The following is an 8,161-nucleotide window of genomic DNA, read 5'->3' as shown; positions in this document are numbered from 1 at the left end:
CTCCGATATTCTTTTCAGTGTGCATCATGTCGATATTGTGTGGAAGAAGGAGGTCTTTGAAGTAAGGCAGATTCCAGAAGCATGGCTTGTGAGTCCAGGCGTGTTTTGAATTATACCCCTTGAAATACCCTGGACGCTCTGGATCAGGCTCAAGGGCGTTTAACTGATCCAGGATCTGTTGGCCTGTGAACGCAGGTGGTGCCAAGTTTTTGACATCTTTACCTTTGGTAAAGTTCTTCTTGTCTTTTCTGAACTGATGGTCAGGATCCAGAAACTGTCTATGCAAGTCAAAGCAAGAATACTTCCGACCCTCCTGCAACCAACGAAACTGAAGAGCTGCCTTGCATTGGGGGCACAGGAACCTTCCATGCACACACCATCCAGAGAATAACGCATACGCTGGCAAGTCATGCATAGAGTACATGTGCCACACATGCATTTTGATGTTTTCTTTTCTAGCGGCATCGTATGTTTTGACCCCATTATCCCAAGCTTCTTCCAATTCATCCTTAAGCGGTTGCAGGTACACATTCATATTCTTCCCCGGATAATTGGGCCCTGGAATTATCAACGTCAGAAATATGTTCTTTCTTCACATAATCTGCCCGTGGGGAGATTGAGTGGAATGACAAATATAGGCCAACAACTGTATTGGGTTGCTGTCATGCCGAAGGGATTAAAACCATCCGTGGCGGCGCAGACTCGAGGATTCCTTAGATCTGCCGCTTTATCCTGATGCAATCCATCGAAATGTTTCCACGCTTCCCCATCCGATGTGTGTACCATCATCTTATTCCCATCCGCATCTAGTTCGGTTCTTTTGCCCAATTTGTGCCATGTCATCTGTCTGGCTGTCTCTTCGACCATGCAAAGACGTTGAAGTCTTGGTACGATTGGCATATACCGAAGAACACTAACTGCGATTTTGGTCTGCCTCTTCTCACCCATACCGTTGTCTACCACAAGATACTTGCAAGACTCGCAATTGGGACAATAGTCCAAGTGTGCATACTCCTTCCTAAATAAGACACATCCTTTCTCCGATGCATCTATCTTCTCATAGGGCATCTTAAGTACACGAAGTATATTGTCCGACTGGTACAGGTTTGTAGGCATGAAATGGCCTTTGGGTAGGAAACGTCCAAATAGTGTCATCATCGCGTCGTAGCATTCTCTTCCCAAGTTGAACAGAGCCTTCAGAGCCATTACTTGTGCAATTGCATCCAGCTGATAGAGCTCAGTGTGCTCATGGAGAGGACGTTTTGAGGACTCCAACATTTCATAAAAGGCCTTTGCAGATTCCTCCATCTCATCTTCCGAATCCCGAGCATCATCAAAGTCTTGCACCGTGTCTTCGATCCCGGTACCATGCTCGTCCGTGCAACGACGGACCAGCTCAGCTCTTGTGCGTTGTATAGACTCACCATGAAATGTCCACACCGTATAATTAGGCTTAAAACCCCTCCTCTGCAGGTGTTTAATCATTACAGCCTCTGTCGTCTTTTTATAGTTGTCGCATCCAGGACAGGGGCAATAATTTCTTTTCTGGCCATTTGCGAATGCGGCTTTCACAAATTCCTTTGTTTTTATAAACCATTCTTTCGTCATCTCTTTCTGACTAGGGTGACCGGTATACATCCACGCACGATCACTCATCTTGCGTAGCTACTAAAGATAGAAGAAATATATTTATATGTAATTTAGCATTTATATTCATCGGTTAATCAGGTTCGCCAATTTTATTACATCCAGGCAACCTACACGCTAATAGGTAAAGATAGGTCCTAATCCCACCCGAGTATGTGTAGATTGGGTTCGTTTTCCCATGCTCTGCTCCGGATCCAACGCAAAATTTCGGCAGCACCTCTAGATACACATCTCCGCAATAAACAGAGAGGATGTGCATCCGGAGAACAACGGGGGAAGCACTGACGAAATTCCGCATCGGATCCAAAGCATAGCATACGGGAAAACGAACCCAATCTACACATACTCGGGCTGTCCATGGATAATGTTGGACAGTTCGAAAGGATGGCGGTTATAAATATGCAAAGACATGCATATTTATAGATGTCGTCCTTTCGAACGGGAGACGCATACTGGTCATGCATACTGATAAATTAATTTAATTACCTAAATCTATAAAGTTTCGTCTGGAAACCGAGCCACAGTAAATGAAGGGGCGGGGAGGAGATGCAATTTGTACTAACCCACGAATGCAGGGGCGGAGCTCGTACAACGCACAGGCAGGTCTTCGCACAGCAGACCTCACAGCGACGAGACAACTATCACATGTAAATCCACCCGATAAACACAAATATTCCAATTATTTCATTTTAGAGAAAAACAAGCTAAGTATATAATATTCATGAGCTAACCAAGGTTCTTATGCCATTTTGAGGTTATTATGGCATTTTGGACCTAAATGGGCTAATTATGTCATTGTTGGGGAAATTAAAGCAAGGATAATATGAAAGAGGAGGAGAAAGAGGAGGAGGAGGAGAAGAAGAAGAAATCAAAAAGAAGGAGGAGAAGGAGGAGGGGGAGAAGAAGGAGAAGGAGGAGAAGGAGGAGGAGGAGAAGAAGGAGAAGGAGGAGAAGGTATTTTTCTTTTGTTCTTCTCTTCTTCTTCTTCTTCTTTCTTTCTTTTCATTTTTCCTATTTATTATCCTCTTCTCCTCTTGTTGGAGCTAAATTATCTAATTATGTCTTTTTGGAGCTATCTGGGCTAATTATCCCATTTTAGAGGAAAACAAGCTAAGAATATAATATTCATGAGCTAACCAAGGTTCTTATGCCATTTTGAGCTTATTATGGCATTTTGGAGCTAAATGGGCTAATTATGTCATTGTTGGGGAAATTAAAGCAAGGATAATATGAAAGAGGAGGAGGAGGAGAATAAGAAGAAATCAAGAAGAAGGGGAGAAGGAGGAGAAGGAGGAGGAGGAGAACGACTAGAAGGTCCTTGGCCTTCTCCTCCTCGTCCTCCTCCTCCTCCTTCTCCTTCTTCTCTTCTTCTTCTTCTTCGTCTTCTTTCTTTTCATTTTGCCTATTTCTTCTCCTCTACTCCTCTTGTCGGAGCTAAATTACCTAATTATGTCTTTTTGGAGCTAAATGGGTTAATTATCCCATTTTAGAGGAAAACAAGCTAAGTATATAATATTCATGAGCTAACCAAGGTTCTTATGCCAATTTGAGCTTATTATGATATTTTGGAGCTAAATGGGCTAATTATGTCATTGTTGGGGAAATTAAAGCACGGATAATATGAAAGAGGAGAAGAAAGAGGAGCAGGAGAAGAAGAAGAAATCAAGAAGAAGGAGGGGAAGGAGGAGGAGGAGAAGGACTAGAAGGTCCTTGGCCTTCTCCTTCTCCTCCTCCTCCTCCTCCTTCTCCTTCTTCTCTTCTTCTTCTTCTTCTTTCTTTTCATTTTCCCTATTTCTTCTCCTCTTCTCCTCTTGTTGGAGCTAAATTACCTAATTATGTCTTTCTGGAGCTAAATGGGTTAATTATCCCATTTTAGAGGAAAAGAAGCTAAGTATATAATATTCATGAGCTAACCAAGGTTCTTATGCCATTTTGAGCTTATTATGATATTTTGGAGCTAAATGGGCTAATTATGTCATTGTTGGGGACTTAAAGCACGGATAATATGAAAGAGGAGAATAAACAGGAGGAGGAGAAGAAGAAATCAAGAAGAAGGAGGAGAAGGAGGAGAAGGACTAGAAGGTCCTTGGCCTTCTCCTTCTCCTCCTCCTGCTCCTCCTCCTCCTTCTCCTTCTCCTTCTTTTCTTCTTCTTCTTCTTCTTTCTTTTCATTTTCCCTATTTCTTCTCCTCTTCTCCTCTTGTTGGAGCTAAATTACCTAATTATGTATTTTTGGAGCTAAATGGGCTAATTATCCCATTTTAGAGGAAAACAGGCTAATTATATAATATTCATGAGCTAACCAAGGTTCTTATGCCATTTTGAGCTTATTATGGTATTTTGGAGCTAAATGGGCTAATTATGTCATTGTTGGGGAAATTAAAGCAAGGATAATATGAAAGAGGAGAAGAAAGAGGAGGACAAGGAGAAGAAGAAGAAATCAAGAAGAAGGAGGAGAAGGAGGAGAAGGAGGAGGAGGAGAAGGACTAGAAGGTCCCTGGCCTTCTCCTTCTCCTCCTCCTCCTCCTCCTCCTCCTTCTTCTCTTCTTCTTCTTCTTTTTCTTTCTTTTCTTTTTGCCTATTTCTTCTCCTCTTCTCCTCTTGTTGGAGCTAAATTACCTAATTATGTCTTTTTGGAGCTAAATGGGTTAATTATCCCATTTTGGAGGAAAACAAGCTAGGTATATAATATTCATGAGCTAACCAAGGTTCTTATGCCATTTTGAGCTTATTATGGTATTTTGGAGCTAAATGGGTTAATTATGTCATTGTTGGGGAAATTAAAGCAAGGATAATATGAAAGAGGAGAAGAAGGAGGAGGAGGAGGAGGAGAAGAAGAAGAAATCAAGAAGAAGGAGGAGAAGGACTAGAAGGTCCTTGGCCTTCTCCTTCTCCTCCTCCTCCTCCTCCTTCTCCTTCTTCTCTTCTTCTTCTTCTTCTTTCTTTTCATTTTTCCTATTTCTTCTCCTCTTCTCCTCTTGTTGGAGCTAAATTACCTAATTATGTCTTTTTGGAGCTAAATGGGCTAATAATCCCATTTTAGAGGAAAACAAGATAAGTATATAATATTCATGAGCTAACCAAGGTTCTTTTCTTCTTCTTCTCTTCCTCTCGTATTTTTGTTCTTCTTCTTCTTCTTCTTCTTATTTTCTTTTTTCTTTTTTCCTCTTATTCCTCTCTTACTCTCGTATTTTTCTTCTTCTTCTTCTTCTTCTTCTTCTTATTCTTATTCTTATTCTTATTTTTTCTTTTTTCCTATTATTCTTGTTCTCCTTCTTCTTCTTTTCTTCTTCTTCTCGTCCTCCTCTAGCTCTTCTTCTTCTTCTTCTCCTTTTTTCTTCTTCTACTTATTCTTCTTCTTCTACTTTTTCTTATTTTCTTCTACTAAACAGGAAACTAACCTAAGACTAAACATAAACGTAAACTAAACTAAAACTAAACCTAAACTAAAACTAAACCTAAGCCAAAACAAACCTAAAACCTATAACTAATTAAACCAAACTATTACAAAAAAAAGCTAAAAAAACTGACCTCGATCCTGTGGCGCATGGAGGAGAGGCAAGGGGAGGAGGGCCGCAGGGGGTAGGGGCCCGAGGAGGGCGTGGGGAGTAGGGCCGCAGGGGGGAGGGGCGCAAGGAGGAGAGGCGCGGGGAGGAGGGCCGCAGGGTGAGGAGCGCGAGGAGGGTGTGGGGTGGCGTGGCGGCGGCGGTGCTGGGGTGGGGTGGCAGCACTAGGGTGGGGTGGGGCAGCGGCGCTGGGATGGGGTGGGGCGGCGGTGCTGGGGTGGGGCGGCGGCGCTGGGGTAGGGCGGCGGCGCTGGGGTAGGGCGGCGGCGCTGGGGTGGGGTGGCGTCGGCGGCGCTGGGGGTGGAGGTTGCGGTGGAGAGAGAGGAGAGAGAGAGTGGGGGAGCGGGTGGGCAGGACGACCGTTAACGTTAGGGGGTCCATCCCGTGTGCCGTCTGCCACAGACGGCAAAGTTAGTTAGGTTGTCGGCAAAGGGGTGGGGTGGGGCGGGGTGGAGTGGGGAGAGAGGAGAGGTGGGGTGGGATAGGTTTGCCGTCTGCCTTCACTACTTTGCCGTCAGTTGACGGACAACAAAGCCCTGGCCGATGGCAAATATTCTTTTTACCATCAGTGAGCTCTTTACCGTCTGCTTTAGGTCAGCCGACTACAAAGAGGGTCTTTGCCATCACCCAGCAGACGGCAAAGCCCTAGCTCATGGCAAATTACTGTTTTCCAGTGGTGTTTATATTTTTTTAAAATTAGTTATGCTCAACCCTAACCGTTGAAAACCTCTCAAAACCTATCAAACCCCCTCAAAACTCCCTCAAACCCCCACATCGCTCTAGGCCATTGGACCGCTGTGAATGGACGGTCTGGATCAGGCACTAGGGCTACGTCACCGATCCACGGGTTGCACTCTGATTGGCTGATCCGCGGGCTGGTCATTTTTTTAGTTGGATAAGATTGAGCACGCCGACCATGTATTGTTGGGCTTAATTAAAGCGACCCACCCGTTGGATCGATGGACACCACGTTGATCCGATTTGAGCAGGCCTGAAAAGCATGCATGCATGCGCGCACAGCCTGCGTTGCCCGCCCTCGGAGCCTAGATGCCCGACCATCGCTAGCCGCTGCATGCATGGCATCCAGCTCATATCTCCATGCATTATGAATGGCCACTATGCTACGTGAGCTGCTGGCAGTACTACCACGATGCCACACATGCAGGCACGGGCGACACATGTACAGAACAAGCAGCCGTGAACCTCGACCGACGACAAAGAGTTGCAGCTTGGCTATCGATGTCGCCTTCGGTTTCCCATGCGTGTACATGTAAGCTCCCCTCCCCATCGCACGTTGCTGCTTGGCTATTCTGTATGTCGTTCATCTCTCCATGTGTGTACGGGCGACACACGCACAGAACGGGTGGCACACGTGTAAGCTCCCCTCCCCATCGCACACGGGCGGCACACTAATACGTCCATTTTGCATCATGTTTTCATGTTGATATTTATCGCTTCTTGGGGTGTTATTTCACTTCACGGTACAATACTTATGCCTTTTCTCTCTTATTTTGCAAGGTTTACATGAAGAGGGAGAATGCTGGCAGCTGGAATTCTTGCCTGAAAGTGGAGCAAGTTTGAGATACCTATTCTGCGGAACTCCAAACGCAGTAAAAATCAATGATGATTTTTTCTGGATTTATAAAAAATACTAGGCCAAAGAAGTGCCAGAGGAACGCAACCAGGGGGGCACAAGCCTGCTAGGCGCGGCCACCCCCCCTGGCCGCGCCTAGGGGGCTTGTGGGCTCCCTGCTGGCCCACTGGCCACTCTCTTCTACTGTATGAAGGGTTTCATCTCGAAAAAAATTGAGAGGAAGCTTTCGTGGATTCACCGCCGCCACGAGGCGGAACTTGAGCAGAACCAATCTAGAGCTCCGGCAGGACGATCCTGTCGAGGAAACTTCCCTCCCGGAGGGTCAAATCGTCACCATCGTCATCACCAACACTCCTCTCATCGGAGGGGACTCGTCACCATCAACATCTTCATCAGCACCATCTCATCTCCAAACCCTAGTTCATCACTTGTAACCAATCTCCATCTCGCGACTCCGATTGGTACTTGTAAGGTTGCTAGTAGTGTTAATTACTCCTTGTAGTTGATGCTAGTTGGATTACTTGGTGGAAGAGTTTATGTTCAGATCCTTTATGCTACTCATTACCTCTGTCGTCATGCATATGATTATGCTTTGTGAGTAGTTACTTTTGTTCCTGAGGACATGGGATAAGTCATGCTAATAATAGTCATGTGAATTTGGTATTTGTTCGGTAATTTGATGTGTTGTATGTTGTTTTCCCTCTAGTGGTGTTATGTGAAAGTTGACTACATAACACTTCACCATTATTTGGGCCTAGAGGAAGGCATTGGGAAGTAGTAAGTAGATGATGTGTTGCTAGAGTGACAGAAGCTTAAACCATAGTTTATGCATTGCTTCTTAAGGGGCTGATTTGGATCCACTAGTTTAATGCTATGGTTAGACTTTGTCTTAATTGTTCTTTCGTAGTTGCGGATGCTTGCGAGAGGGGTTAATCATAAGTGGGATGCTTGTTCAAGTAAGGGCAGTACCCAAGCGCCGGTCCACCCACATATCGAACTATCAAAGTAACGAACATGAATCATATGAACATGATGAAAACTAGCATGGCAGAAATTCCCGTGTGTCCTCGGGAGCGTTTTTCCTCCTATAATACTTTGTCCAGGCTTGTCCCTTGCTACAAACGGGATTGGGACACTTTGCTGCACCGTTGCTACTTTTGTTACTTGTTGCTTGCTACGAATCATCTCACCACACAATCACTTGTTACCGATAATTTTAGTGCTTGCAGATTTTACCTTGCTGAAAACCACTTGTCAGATCCTTCCGCTCCTCGTTGGGTTCGACACTCTTACTTATCGAAAGGACCGCGATTAATCCCCTATACTTGTGGGTCATCACACACGCACACAGGTAA

This window comes from Hordeum vulgare, chromosome 6H (assembly GCF_904849725.1).
Source record: "Hordeum vulgare subsp. vulgare chromosome 6H, MorexV3_pseudomolecules_assembly, whole genome shotgun sequence".
Lineage (NCBI taxonomy): Eukaryota > Viridiplantae > Streptophyta > Magnoliopsida > Poales > Poaceae > Hordeum > Hordeum vulgare.
This window is presented reverse-complemented; position numbering follows the sequence as displayed.